Here is a 13,869-nt window from a genome sequence, read left to right as displayed (position 1 = left end):
ATCCCTGCTTGCAGAGGCAATAAAGTCATTGTTGTTTCAAATTCATGCATTCTTTATTAATTCATCACACAAATGAGGGGATAACTGCCAAGGTAGCCTGGGAGAAGGGAAGCACAGGGGTGGGGTAGTTGTTAGAGCACCCCCTAGAATGGCATGCAGCTCATCATAGACGCGGCATGTCTGGGGCTCTGACCCGGAGCAGCCGTTTGCCTCTCTGGTTCTTTGGTAGGCTTCAGGCAGCACTGCTGCGGGTCCCTGTTATAACCTCTGTCCATCATGCCCTTGGAGATTTTTTCAAATATTCTGGCATTTTGTCTTTTGGAATGGAGTTCAGATAGCACGGATTCATCTCCCCATACAGCGATCAGATGCAGTACCTCCCGTTCGGTCCATGCTGGAGCTCTTTTGCGATTCTGGGACTCCATGCTCACCTGTGCTGATGAGCTCTGCATGGGCACCTGTGCTGATCAGCTCACTACACTGGCCAAACAGGAATTGAAATTCAAAAGTTCACAGGGCTTTTCCTGCGTACCTGGCCAGTGCATCTGAATTGAGAGTGCTGTCCAGAGCAGTCATAATAGAGCACTCTGGGATAGCTCCCAGAGGCCAATACCATCGAATTGCATCCACACTACCCCAAATTTGACCCAGTAGGGTCGATTTCAGTGCTAATCCCCTCATTGGGGAGGAGTACAGAAATCTATTTTAAGAGCCCTTTAAGTTGATAAAAATGGCTTAGTTGTGTGGATCGGTGCAGGGTTAAATCGATCTAACTCTGCTAAATTCGACCTAAACTCGTAGTGTAGACCAAGACACAGACAATACAGAGGGGCATCCAATAAGACCACTGACATGGCTGAACACTGCCTGGTGAGACCTGTGGACCTATAAATCATTGCACTCTAGTAGATGGATGAACTAGAAGATTACCAATGGGCCAAAGGTTGACCTTGTGCTCATCCATTGGATTTGGAGTTAAGAATAACCGGGTTAATCTTTCTGAACCATTGTAATTACTATATTTGAACCATTTCTTTTTATGCTGGTCCTAGCAAAGACAATTCATGCTTCCTAGACATGAGTGATTGTTGACCAAAGACCTGTTTGTAGAGCCCGGTGCCTGGAGTACAGCATGTACAGCAAAACCTGCAGTGAGGTTAGGTATGGTATCAAAGCTTGATTAATTTAATCATCAGTAAGGTTACGATTTTGTCAGGAAGGATGTGTAAGACCTCCGTGACTTCAGCCCGTGGCAGCTGGGAGCTTCAGGGTCCTGCTGCCCTTCGCAGTGGCAGGGGTACCCCACAGCTCCTGGCCCCATGGGAGGCAAGCGGACCCCCCCATGCCCTGCAGCAGGACCCCCGCAACTCCCTGCCGCCACGGGCTGAAGTCATGGAACTCTTCCACATCCTTCCTGACAAAATCCTCCTTCCTTAGCTCCTTGCAGTTCCCCGCCACTGTGGGCAGCAGGAGGATCCGCACAGTTCCCTCCACTCCACTGGGGGCAGGGGGAGCCCTGGATGTGTGTGTGTGTGGGGGGGGGGGAACCTGAAGCTCCCAGCCACCCTGCAGCTGCCCAGAGGCTTCCCATTTTGTAATGGATATTTTGGTAAAAGTCAGGCTTCTGTGGATTTTTCTTTATTGCCTGTGACCTGTCTATGACTTTTACCAAAAATATCCATGACAAAATCTTAGCCTTAAGATCTGCCCACTCCCATACATGGAAGCATGCTCATTCTGGAGGCAGTGGGACGGAGTCCTTGATCTGATTAAGAGACACTGATACCCATAGCTAACTTAATGGATCAGCTATCTGATGACTCAAGTGGACCAGTTTCCAGCCTAAATGTTAGTAGAAATTCCTTTGATCACTGAAAGACACCATTTCATTGTGGTAAATTATTATGAGTTATTTATCTTGCTGATGGAGATACTTTAATGTAACCACTTTGTACTGACAGTGAATTAACTGGTTAAACTAATCAAATCTCTTATCAGGATGATTCTGTAATAAAGCTAAACTCTACCAGCTGAACAGTTTGTAGAAGAAGAATTGACACTATAATTGCTTTGTGAAGCTGAACAAAACTTCATGGAAGTGGAAGGTAAGATTTGCCATAACAGACCACACACTGGCCTTCAAGTTCAGAATTCATCTCTAGAAGTGGCCAACACCTGATGATTCACAGGAATGTAAAACAAAACCACCTCCCTACCTGCAGTAATGGACCTAGTTAATTGTGTAAAGCTGTGCACCAGAAGAGATGGGTGGAATTCCTTTCTCGACTCCTGCAGCATGATATTTGATTACCCTTAACTTCAGTAGCTTTCTTGTAACAAATTGAGGAAGATTCAGCCCAAGTTACAGGAACACATCTATTTATTTGAACTTAAATTTAGATTGTTTTTCTTTGTTGTGTTATAATATAAATTATTGAGTGTTTTTATTAAGCTCGCCATGACCAGTGTAATTTGTGAGTGCTTTTGTCAGCAGAAAGGTCCTATTAAATACAGTGGTACTCCAAACTTGAAGTACTAGAGAAGGAATGCTGACTCTTTCTCAGCAAACTGTTATGAAGAGCCATAAAATATTCTAACATGTTTCAGTAACTAAGAGTATATAGTGAGTGTTTGCTCTCCAATCCAGTTCATCCTGTGTAGTGCTAACTGAAGGAGTCATGGGTTTTTTTGAATTTGTCATCAGTGTTACATGGGATTGACTGTGTAGTGTAGAGACACTGAGGATGGGACGCCAAAGGCTACAAAGGTGAGAAACTGAAGGTATTTGATGCTTCAAGAAAAGTAGATTCTTAAGGTTTATCTACAGATGGAATTATTCCTGATTTAAATATTGCTGATTAATTCCATGTGTAACATTCTCATTCTGGAATACTTATACAGTGTATAATCTGAGAGTGCCCGAGAGCTAGATTTTTCTGACTGACTATACATGATGCCCTACTTAGATCTACAATATCAGGTAAATGCACTCACTTATTCCCTTTCTGTGTGTGTAAATTCTATTTCAAAACATCAGTCACCGGGGATGATTTTTGCTTTGCTATGTGTGAGTGTTGTCTAAGAGTGTGAGCAGGGGACTGTGAGCCAGCAAATCACTCTGTCAGTCTGTGCCTTGGAGATGGATTTAGTTACAATGAACTAAAGCCACTTTACTCTTGAGTGAAAACATGCATGTGGGAAATATCTGGGGTGGTAGTAACACTCTTTCATTTATGTGCATTAACTTCATAACTTTAGCTCCGTGGCTCTCAAACGTATTTGATCAGGCCCTCCTCTTTTTTGTGTCTGTGGTCATTTAACCCCCACCCCACAAGTACATATACCGCCATCCAGCTCTGAAGGCAGAGTGGAAAGCAGCAGCTGCTGGCTGGATGCCCAGCTCTGAAGGCAACACCACGCCAGCAGGAGCACAGAAATAAGGGTGGCAATGTGAAAAGTGATATTTGTCAATATCACTTTTCACAGCAGACACAGCCCCCCATTGCCACCCTTCTGTGGGGCTGCTGCTGCTAGTCTGGGGCTGACAGATGGAGCCCTGCTACTTCCCGGTGAGGGAGTAGAGTGTGTGTGTGGGGGGAGCATGAGCCCAGGTGGCGGGGTTCTGGCTCTCCCTTTTATTCCTGCCTCCTCAGTGTACATGGCCCTTCTGCACCCACGGCTCACAGCCACAGCTCTTGGACCTCTCTTGACACATTTTCTTCTTCCCCCTCCCGCCCCCCGTAAGAGATCCGCCATATAGTTTAAGAACAGCTGCTTTAGTTGATTCACCTTAACTTTCCAGGTATGTCCAGAGGTGTGACTGCAGCTTGGTGGACAAACCTGAGCTAGCTTTGACCTAGCTAGCTCGAATAACAATAGCAGTGAAACCACACAGCACAAGCTAGTACAAAGGTGGCCAACCTATGGCTCTGGACCCACATGAGGCTCTTCAGGAGTTAATATGCAGCTCCTTGTATGGGCACTGACTCTGGGGCTGAAGCTACAGGCGCCAACTTTCCAGTGTGCTGGGGGGTGCTCACTGCTCAATCCCTGGCTCTGCCGCCAGGACCTGCCCCCATTCCACACCTTCCCAACCCCTCCCCTGAGCCTGCAGTGACCTCGCTCCTCCCCCTGAGCCTCCTGCATGCCAGGAAACAGCTCATCAGGAGGTGTGAGGAGGGGGAGGGGGAGGCGCTGATTGGCGGGGCTGCCGGTGAGTGGGAGGCGCTGGGAGTGGGGTGGGGGTGGAGAGGCTGCTGACGTATTACTGTGGCTCTTTGGCAATGTACATTGGTAAATTCTGGCTCCTTCTAAGGCTCAGATTGGCCTCCCCTCTGCTAGAGTATATACCCATGGTCCCAGACTGGCTTGCTATGACTTGACTCACTGCTTTTGTTACTTGAGCTAGCTAGATGAAAGCTACCGCAGGTAATGTCTACACATGCTGCAGTCACATCTCTGGTTGTGTCCCTGTATAGACAAGCACTCAGGCTGTGTCTAGACTGCCCCACAGTTCTAACTATGTTGGTGTGATTAGCAGTGTGGCACTATAACTCTCCAGTGTGGATGCTGCGGGCGAGAATGAAAAGGTTCCTACTTTGTTTTAATGTAGTCCTGTTTGAGGAGCACATTATTAACATGGAGTAGGGACATTTTAGTTCGTGGCCACAGTGTTCACATGGGAGAGTTACAGAGAAGCACTTAGGTCCACACTGATAATCACACTTCCATAGTCCGATGGCAGGGCAGTGTAGACAAGCCCTCAGTGTCTTGGATAAATTCCAGTAGAAGAATCATATTTTGCCTCAGAGTTCCACCTGAAGTATCCATTATGTACAGTGTTCATTGTTTCATGAACTAAGCTCTTGTATACTATTAATCTGCATTGGTTAACAGCTGCTGTGTTTCACTACAGAGGTGGTTGTAAGTGATCCCTCTATTACCCTTATTTACGACAAAGGTATCAAGAAGCTTCCTTAATGCTTGTGAAGTCCTTTGAAGAATCTTGGAAGAAAGATGTGCTAGAATTAGAAATGACTGAATAAAACATCTTTCATGAATGCTCACTATAAGCTCACTGGGGCTGTACTTGCTCCCATGTAATGTATACTTTCTGCAAACATTGCAGTCCTTTAAGTTTTACTTGCATGAATTGTAATGGAAAGTAAACTTTTACTGGTCACAGTTGCATACTCAGGGGTAGTGACTTTTAAATGCATGGGTGCAGGCACTCACAGTGGGAGTGGCACATGGTAATTAATAGGATGTTACTGTTGACACGTTCAGAGACAGAGCTTTCCAAAGCACAACTGGAACAAAAGCAGGTAGGAGATTAACGAGGGGCTGGAGTGACTCTGAGGTCCATTTAGAACTTTAAATGTAGAGTTCTGATTCAAGCCTCCCTCCCCCTCATCAAAACAGCAGTACTTTGGGTTCACTTTTCAAACTAGATTAAATATTTGAAGCTCTGTTACTTTTACAACTTCACTTACGTCAGTTTATTCATTATTGATTTGTTTTTAAAGTCCAAATAAATATTGATTTAAAAATGTACCCCTGGACCCTAAAACCTATCTATCCACCTTGATGGCCCTTACCTCTATAGTATCTGAGCTCCAGCCATTACTTTAAAAATATATACATTTTTCACTGTCTCCCTCTTCTGCCACGAAGAAACGGACTTGTGGTGGGTTTTTTTTTAAAAATGAACCGATTTGTGTGAATGAAAGAGAGCCTATACATGCATTAGCCTCTGACTGTGACAACATTAACATTCATATTGATTCCAGCAGACTGCATGCCCTTGTCCATATTACATACATGGTAGCATCTATCAGGTCATCTTAGCCCCCTGCTGAAGACATTGGCACTCTGATGCCCCTTGCTTAAGGAATCATAGAATATCAGGGTTGGAAGGGACCTCAGGAGGTCACTAAATCAAAAGGAAAACCCACTCAGGCTGGGATACTTCCTAAAAAGTAGGAACCTTTTAGTCTGCCAGAGGCCTGGAAGGGACAAGAGGTGACACTGACCAATAGAGAGCCAACAGACCAGGTAAGAAGCCTTGCCTGCTTTTTCAGCAAATAGTGCTGGGTGAGAGTCTCTGACTCAGTGCTAACCCAGAACCCTAAGGCCTGGGCTTAAAGCACTGGCTGTGACCAAGCAGCTGCCTTTTATGTTGGTTTGTTCAAAGATGTGAATGATCAGATCCCGAGTTGGTTAATTTTCAACCATTTACACACTTGTACACTGAGTTTACAGCATAGGCTGGACTGAACTGAGGCAGCACCATGCCCTGACACAACAGGGCACAAAGGGGTGTGAAGCACTGCTTACAGCATGTTTTTATTATTTTAATTGCTTGTACTACTTTCTTGTTTGACAGATGAGCAAAAACTTTTGGCCAAGTTCAACACCAATAGAAGGGGGGAAGGGGGGAAATCACCCAGCAGGCATTCACAGGAACTTCAGAGAGGAATAGCAGATTTGGGATCTGGCTTGTTGGAATCAATCTCAAAAGGCTTACTTTTTAGATAAACTACAGTGAACTTCAGCATGGCCGTGGGCTACATTTTAGGACTCCTTGGATTATGTATTTGGCATTCCTGTTGTATACAGTCTAGACTCATTAGGAGTGATTTTTAAAGTTTATATTATGGTAGAGTAACGGTCTTAGCCAAATAAAATATCCTTTGTATATTGCTAGGCATGAACTAGATCATAACTTAACACTGTTTCCAGGAAATTATAGTAATAATGAGCACTTTTATATAGTGTTTTACATTTGCAAAACACGTATAAAAATTAACTAATCCTCACAGACACCCCCCTTTCCCCTCCCCATGTGATAGGTAATGTTACTATCTCCTCTTTATTCATTGGGGAACAAACAGTGAAAGGTTAAGTGACAAAGCTGCACAGCAAGGACCAAGATCAGAATTCAGGAATTTCTGGCTGACTGCCCAGTCCACTAGACCAGTTTACATCTCTATCCCTGAACTTTTACTTGTGAAGTTGACAATGTATCACTTGAGTTTTCCTTGGTGATGGCCACAATTCAGTTACTAGCCTCACTTTGTGTATACCTTAGGGGAAGCCTCAACTTGGGACCCTGGCTTGTGTTTTTCCAGCTAGCAGGTCAAGCAACTGAGCTTTCCACCAATTAGTAGCCTAGCTAGCCAAACCTAGCAGCAGCACCATACAGATGTTACAGCAGTGCTGTTCCTCTTGAAGCATAGGGAAAGCTGTTTTTTCTGAAGCCTCAGTGCATGCAAAACAGACTGACTCAGTGTCCTCAAGTTACTGTGGAAGCAGGGCAGATAAACACAAACCGGGTTCCTGTGCAATCCACGGAGCCGGGCGCGCACATCCTTTTCCTGTAGGTCTGACTCCACTCCAAACTCGGAGAAAATCTGCCATGCGTTTTCATAGCGATCAACTCTGGTTGTGCTAATGTCCCAGATAGGAAATTGACTCATTTTTAATGATTTATGATTTAAGCGCCGACAGGCGGCTCTCTGCTGAATCTCGCTGGAAGTTTGATTAAGCATTTCTCATGGTCAAATTGCACAACGTCCAAATCTCCCCCCACCCCACCCCGGGGCGCTACTTCCATAGGCAGTGAATGGCGTCATCACACTTTCCTATGTGGGGCGGGGAGTGTCAGGCTTCGTGTTGTGTCCCCTGTAGTGTCACTGGGCGGCAGGAGCCCAGCAGCCTGGGGACACAAAGAAGCGCATCCCTGCCCAAATTCCAGCCCGGCCCTTGGCTCACGCGACTGAAATGTCATAACATGGTTAACAGCGAGACGAGTGTCTCAGTGTCCCAAAGCACTGCCCGCCCCCCTCCGCCGGGGGCTTGATACTGGAACCATTACTTCAGCAGCAGAACCCGCTCAGCCACCCACCCACCCCTTCCTTCCCGCCTTTGTGTGTCTCTTCGCCTTTCTGCTGGCCTCCCTTTGCTCCTTCTTGCCTTTTCCTCCCTCCCCTCATTTCCTTCTTTTCTCCTTCTTTCCCTCTCGGCCTTGATTGCTTTTCCAATTCCTCCCTCCCCTTCCACCCCCACCCCCCCGCGTGCCAGCCCCAGCTCGCAGGGCTGCGGGAGCCCCGGCTGGGCAGAGGGGGGGGGCAGCCCCTCTGGCCCGGGTGGGGCGGGGGAGGAGGCAGCCCCCGCGCTCGGCGCAGGCTGGGCTCGCTGTTGTGCGGGGGGCCGGGCTCTGCGCGGGGCGGCGCTGGCCGCAGGGCTGGGAGGCGGATCCCTGCCGGCTGGGGCTTGGCGGCGAGGCGGGGGAAGGAGCGGGATGCGCCGGGGGCAGCCGCTGCGGGAGCAGGAGGTGAGTGAGCACGTTCCCCCCGGGGCGCGCTGCTCGTGGCTCTGAGGAGCCGGGGTGGACGGGGGCTGTGTGTGTGTGTGGCGGGGGGCTGGGGGGCTGAGAGGTTGTGGGGAGCAGAGACTATAGGGCAGAAGGAGTAGGGAGATACTTGTGTTTGGGACAGGGATTTCCCTACCCCCCCAAAACGCCGTCATCTCTTCCCCCCTCCCCGTGGTCCACTCGTTTCGCAGTGTTGCCAATTTAGTTGTTTTCCATCCCCCCTCCATAAATTCGAACGCCCCCCTCTGATTTCAATGCCAGGGGGGAACCACTGATAGATTGGGGAAGGGGCGGCTTGTGGGAGGAAAATGGGGCTATTCCGACTTGCTTTAAACACCCTGTGTTAAAGGGGCTTCGCCCAAAACAAAGTGAGGAGACTCCTAACGCCCTTTTAAAGTTTTTTTGGGGGAGGGGGTTGGGGAAGGGGTGCTAAGGGGAGATTTCCTGTTAGGGGGAAAACAGAAAACTTAAAAACTCAGATCTTTCCAAATGCCCCCCTGCCCCTGGAGTTGAGAAGTTTGCCCTTAGGGAGGCTCTTGTCTTTTTCTCTTGTCTGGTCCCCACTTTTTCCTCTCATAATTTGTGGTGCATTTGATTTAAAGGTCACATGTGCCCCCAAAGGGACCCTTAAATTGTGGGCAGTGCCTCAGCTATGAAAATGGACTAAGGTTCACTTTCTGTCTGTGCTCAGAGGACTAGTGACTGAGCTGAACAGAACACAGCCAAGGATCTTTTGCTGGTAGAACGGATGATCCCTGTTGTTTAGAGATCGTGTGATAGGTTCTGGTTTTATAAATGTTTATGACAATACTATAAATAAAAAGTACCTTCCTTTCCCTCTCATTGGCTCTTTAAACTGAAGTAATTTTTTCCTCTTTTGTTTGTGTGTTTTCCTCTTCTGCTAGCTAACACAAATTGTTGTGACTTTCCTTTTACTAAACAAAGCTCCCCCCACTCCACCCCCGACCCCTTCACATCTCATCCTAGCCTGTGGTGAATCCAGACAGTTACATTTGTAGGCTGTGATGCTATAAACTGAGGCTGAAGTCTTGCTTGTACAGTCCAGCAGAAAAGCAAAGCTGGGATGTGAAGGAAGGAAATAGGCTCTTATTCAAACACTGATATCTTACCATACCTATTAGCAGGGGGGCACAGAGCAAGACTAAGTTAATGACTTTGTTTTTTTACTGTTGGTTTTTTCAAGTTTCCTCCAGTGTGGCAGTAACTCTCTAAAGCCACCCTGCTGTTTATGGCCATGGCAGGGGGTTTCAGTTGGTGAGCAATTCTATTTAGGTACAGCTATAGTTAAAGAATGTGAATCCAGCATGAAATCAGATTGTCTTGAATTAATCATGACTTTTAAACTGGACCTTCACTGTGAAATTTCGGACTCTGCCAGTGGTAATGGTGAAAGCTGTGGTGGGTTCTAAACTGTCCCCATGGAGATGCAGCCTCAGAGATTATGTTTGTAGCCCAGCCCCCTCCCATAAAACTGCCCACTAGCAATAGAAGCACTGGATGCTATCCCAACCTGCTGAGAAATTTCTTCGTGGCTGGCACTGTGGAGTGTCAGGCGTGTGAACTGCACTTACACTCTTTGACTTGGCAATGGTTTCTAAGCAGAACCTTTTACACAGATATATTATTGCAACTCAAGACCATTCAGAATGTGGATGAACATGTAATGATCCGCTTATGGCACATATATGCTCTATTTCAGTGATTCTCAAGCTTTTGTATTAGTGACCCCTTTCACATAGCAAGCCTCTGAGTGCGACCCCCCTTAAATATATTAAAAGTGTTTTTAATTAATAACATCATTATAAATGCTGGAGGCAAAGCGGGGTTTGGGGTGGAGGCTGACAGCTCACGACCCCCCCATGTAATAACCTTGCAACCCCCTGGGGGGTCCCAACCCCCAGTTTGAGAACCCCTGCTCTATTTCAAGGAGACGGGGTAGGAGGCAGGCAATTTTACCTGTTTCCAAACTTGGCCCTTACTTGCTTCTCTGTTTAGGTCCTCATCCCTGCCCCAGCATGGTGCTGATTGGGGGGAGAAGGAATGGCAAGGAGAAATGCTCTGTATCCAGCTTGATGCTGACTGACTGACAGACTGTCCTTTCTGAAGTTCAGTGTATATTTGTATACTGCACATTTCTTTTTAGCACAGTATGTTTGTTTTGCCAGTCACATGAAAAAAATAGGAGGATGTCCTACTGGTATTCAAAGCTACTTGGAGGATGTAAACCTTATGTGCTGAGGATTGCAGTGAAAGCTTTCAGGGCTATTTGTTCAGTAAATGTGCATTTAAGTAACTTCACACTTGATAGAAAGCTACCTACCTGATAGTGTTATGCTCAACTGTGTAAATACATCTTGAAATTATATAGGATCCTTATGAGGACTAGGTGAGGGACATATGTGCAAGAGGTAGTTACCACAGTTTAAACCAATATTAGCTTAAAACCCCAATTATTTAAAGTGGTATATGGGGAGAAAGTGAGGGCAAACAGGTGATGCAATGAGTTTGTAGAGCTTTTGATTTTGAAGACTGGAGTAAAAATGTTGATGTGTCACAGGTGAACATGAACTTTAAGATCTTACTCTAGTTTCTTCTTCATACTCTTATAACCACTGATCATGGTCCAGTTCTTCACAATTGGTACAAGCCTAAAACAGCAGTGTCTTGTAGGTATTGATTAAAGGGCACTGGCAAAGCCATGTGGAATGGCAGACAGGGAAGATGGGTTTTAGCTTTCAGGTTATGGGTACATTGAAAGAGAGTGACAAGGGAACCAGGGAGATAAACAAGGAGGAGGTAACCAAGGCAAGTGTTCTAACTGAGAGAGAGAGGCAGAGAAGAAAGGATGGATATTTTTCGAAATGTTATGGAGAAAGAAGTAACAGGAACAGAGACCACCTCGCTGTGTGGGAACAGGAGGAGGGATTGAAAGTAATAACAAGGTTACAAAGTTGAGTGACTGAATGTGGTGGTCTTGTCAATAACTCTGAAAGAGGAGGCAGGGAGGGTGATGTTATGGTAAAGATTAGCTCAGTTTTTGCTCTGTTGAGTTGGTGAGACATCCAAGTGACACATCAGAAAGGCAAGTGTGACAGTGGCTAGAGAGGCAATTTGTCCTAGTGGATAGCCCAGTGGACGAGGAATCAGGAGACCTAAGTTTCTATTCCCAGTTCTGTCAATGGCATGTTGTGTGAACTTAGGCAAATCACTTCGCTGCTGGTTCCCCTCCCACTATTTGTCTGTCTTTTCTAATTAGATTGCAAGTTCTTTGAGGTGGGGGCTGTCTCTCACTATGTTTGTACAATTGTACATAAGGTTGGTTCCTCCAAGTCAGTGGTTCTCAAACTTTTGTACTGGTGATCCCTTTCACATAGCAAGCCTCTGAGTACGACCCCCCATCCTCCTTATAAATTAAAAACACTTTTTTATATATTTAACACCATTATAAATGCTAGAGGCAAAGCGGGGTTAGGGTGGCGGTTGACAGCTCGTGACCCCCCCATGTAATAACCTCATGATCCCCTGAGGGGTCCTGACCCCCAGTTTGAGAACCCCTGCTCTAAGTGTTACTGTAATACAAATACAAATTATGATAACAGAAGTGGTGAGGTGAATTACATTGATGGGGGAAACTGAAGGACAAGACATGGAGGAACTGTCATGGAAATAAGGGCCCTAGAAATCAAGTGAGAAAAGCAAATCAAGGGCAGTGAGGGAAAGGTGACAGGAGAATAAAGGAGGATGAGGATGAAGAAGGCCTTAGACTTGACTACAAAGAAATGGCTGGTGATTTTTGTGAGGAGTCCCTTGTTTTAATAGAAAGAAGGTAAAATCTAGGCTACAAGGGAATCTTAAGGAAATATGAGAAAAAATTGTGGGAGTGGTTAGAGGAGGGGTATTATCAAGGAGCTTAGGGGGAAAATAGAGTAAGGAAAAACAACAATAGCTGAAAAGGTCAAGGTATTTTGTTTTAGTTTTTTTAAGGACCAGGGAATACAAGATAATGCTTGAACACTGAGGGGAAGGAGCAAAGTCCACCAGGAGGAGTTGGGAATGGGGTTTTGGGTGGGAGGAAAACAGAGGGTGCGTCAGATGTATATAGGGAGTCTTCTAATCAGAGACTGGGCTAATGAAGCAAAGAATGTAGAGTGGGGAATACAAGTCACTTTGCAGATCATGTCTGTTTCTTCTCCACTTGAGGATCCCAAGAAGAGAGTTGTGGAAAATGTGCTGGTGATGGTGTAAGACTCAGTATTGTGTTTAATGCAAGTAAAATATACTTGTTTGTTCCATTTTAATTTGTGAGTACAAGCAGTTACTTCTGCTGTGCACTGGCAATACTTACTGCCTTCAAACCAACTATGATGCCCTTAGTCTTAAGTAAAGAGCTCTAAATTGATACCCTGTACTGTGGGATTCAGACCAAGTGCTGCTGGAGAGCCCTGATCCTGAGTTCCGATTTGGATAGATGTGCCCACACAACGTCCCCTTGAAATGAAGAGTGTCATTCCCTCTGAAACCGCGCTGTCTTCCGCCCACTTGGACTGCAGTGCAGGATTGGAGCATTAAAACATAAATTTGGTCAAGCTGAACTCCCTTTTTTCCCTGCCCAAACATCCTTTGTAGGTTGAATGAGGTTTGCATTAAACTGTTTTCTTACCTGCCCTAAATATTTCAAATGGTGTAATTACTGGCATGATGGTCATCTGCCCTGCTGGATGTGTGTTAACAGCACAACCTCATGAGCCCTTTGTAAAATGTAGCTGTATTCATTAAGATTGACCTGTATCACAGTTAAGGAGCACAATAGCAACAGTGCATCTTGTCAATTTCAAGCCATTATCACTGTAACTGTAGTAATCTGGCTTGTAAAGCTCCTTTGATGAGAAACATTTAGTGGGGGACTGTGTAAGCTGCTTTAAAAATGCTGGAAAATAAATAAGGAATAAAGACTAGGGGGGACACTCAGATATATGGGACAAGAATAATAATAAAAGAGACAAAATTAGGAGAATGGGTAAAGGAAATAAGAGATTTTCTTAGGATAAGTGGAGGCTGATGGAAACTGATCAATGAAAAGAAACTGACAGATGCAAAGTGGCAGTACAAGACTTATATGATCAAAGAAAACTAAATTAAGGATAAAGAGTGCATAGAGACAGTGGGAAGAGGAACAATGTAATAGATGGGGGGGGGGGAGAAATGCCAAGAACATCTGAGGATAAAAAATAATAATAATGTAAGAGCAGAAAACCCTTGGAGCTGTTGTGATTAGCGTATACATTCCGGGGTTTAGTCAACTTCTTTGTGCGGCAAACTCTCATTAAACCTGGTAGGTGCATGTATATAACTCCTAAAGGAGAATTTAAGTGTCTGTATTAGTGTCAGTTAAGGTAGGATATAAAGGGATACACTTTTTGTTTTTTATTTTATGATGTATACAGTTGGATTCACTATTTATTTTGTTTTCCAAA

At 45.4% G+C, this 13,869-nt stretch overlaps 1 protein-coding gene across 7 annotated transcripts in view; it reads left to right on the top strand.

Moving 5' to 3' along the window:
• The window catches only part of PHLDB2 (pleckstrin homology like domain family B member 2), a 172,597-nt gene that overhangs the window by 63,061 nt on the left and 95,667 nt on the right, over positions 1-13,869 (top strand). For 6 of the 7 annotated variants that reach the window (XM_039535588.1, XM_039535569.1, XM_039535578.1 and 3 more), the window contains exon 1: positions 8,219-8,335. The exons of the other annotated variant lie outside the window; for it this stretch is intronic. The gene's annotated coding sequence lies outside the window, so the exon portion shown is untranslated. Of the gene's footprint in view, positions 1-8,218; positions 8,336-13,869 lie in introns of those variants that run through there. 7 annotated transcript variants of the gene reach the window in all.

This window comes from Mauremys reevesii, linkage group 1 (assembly GCF_016161935.1).
Source record: "Mauremys reevesii isolate NIE-2019 linkage group 1, ASM1616193v1, whole genome shotgun sequence".
Classification (NCBI taxonomy): Eukaryota; Metazoa; Chordata; order Testudines; family Geoemydidae; genus Mauremys; species Mauremys reevesii.
This window is presented reverse-complemented; position numbering and strand designations above follow the sequence as displayed.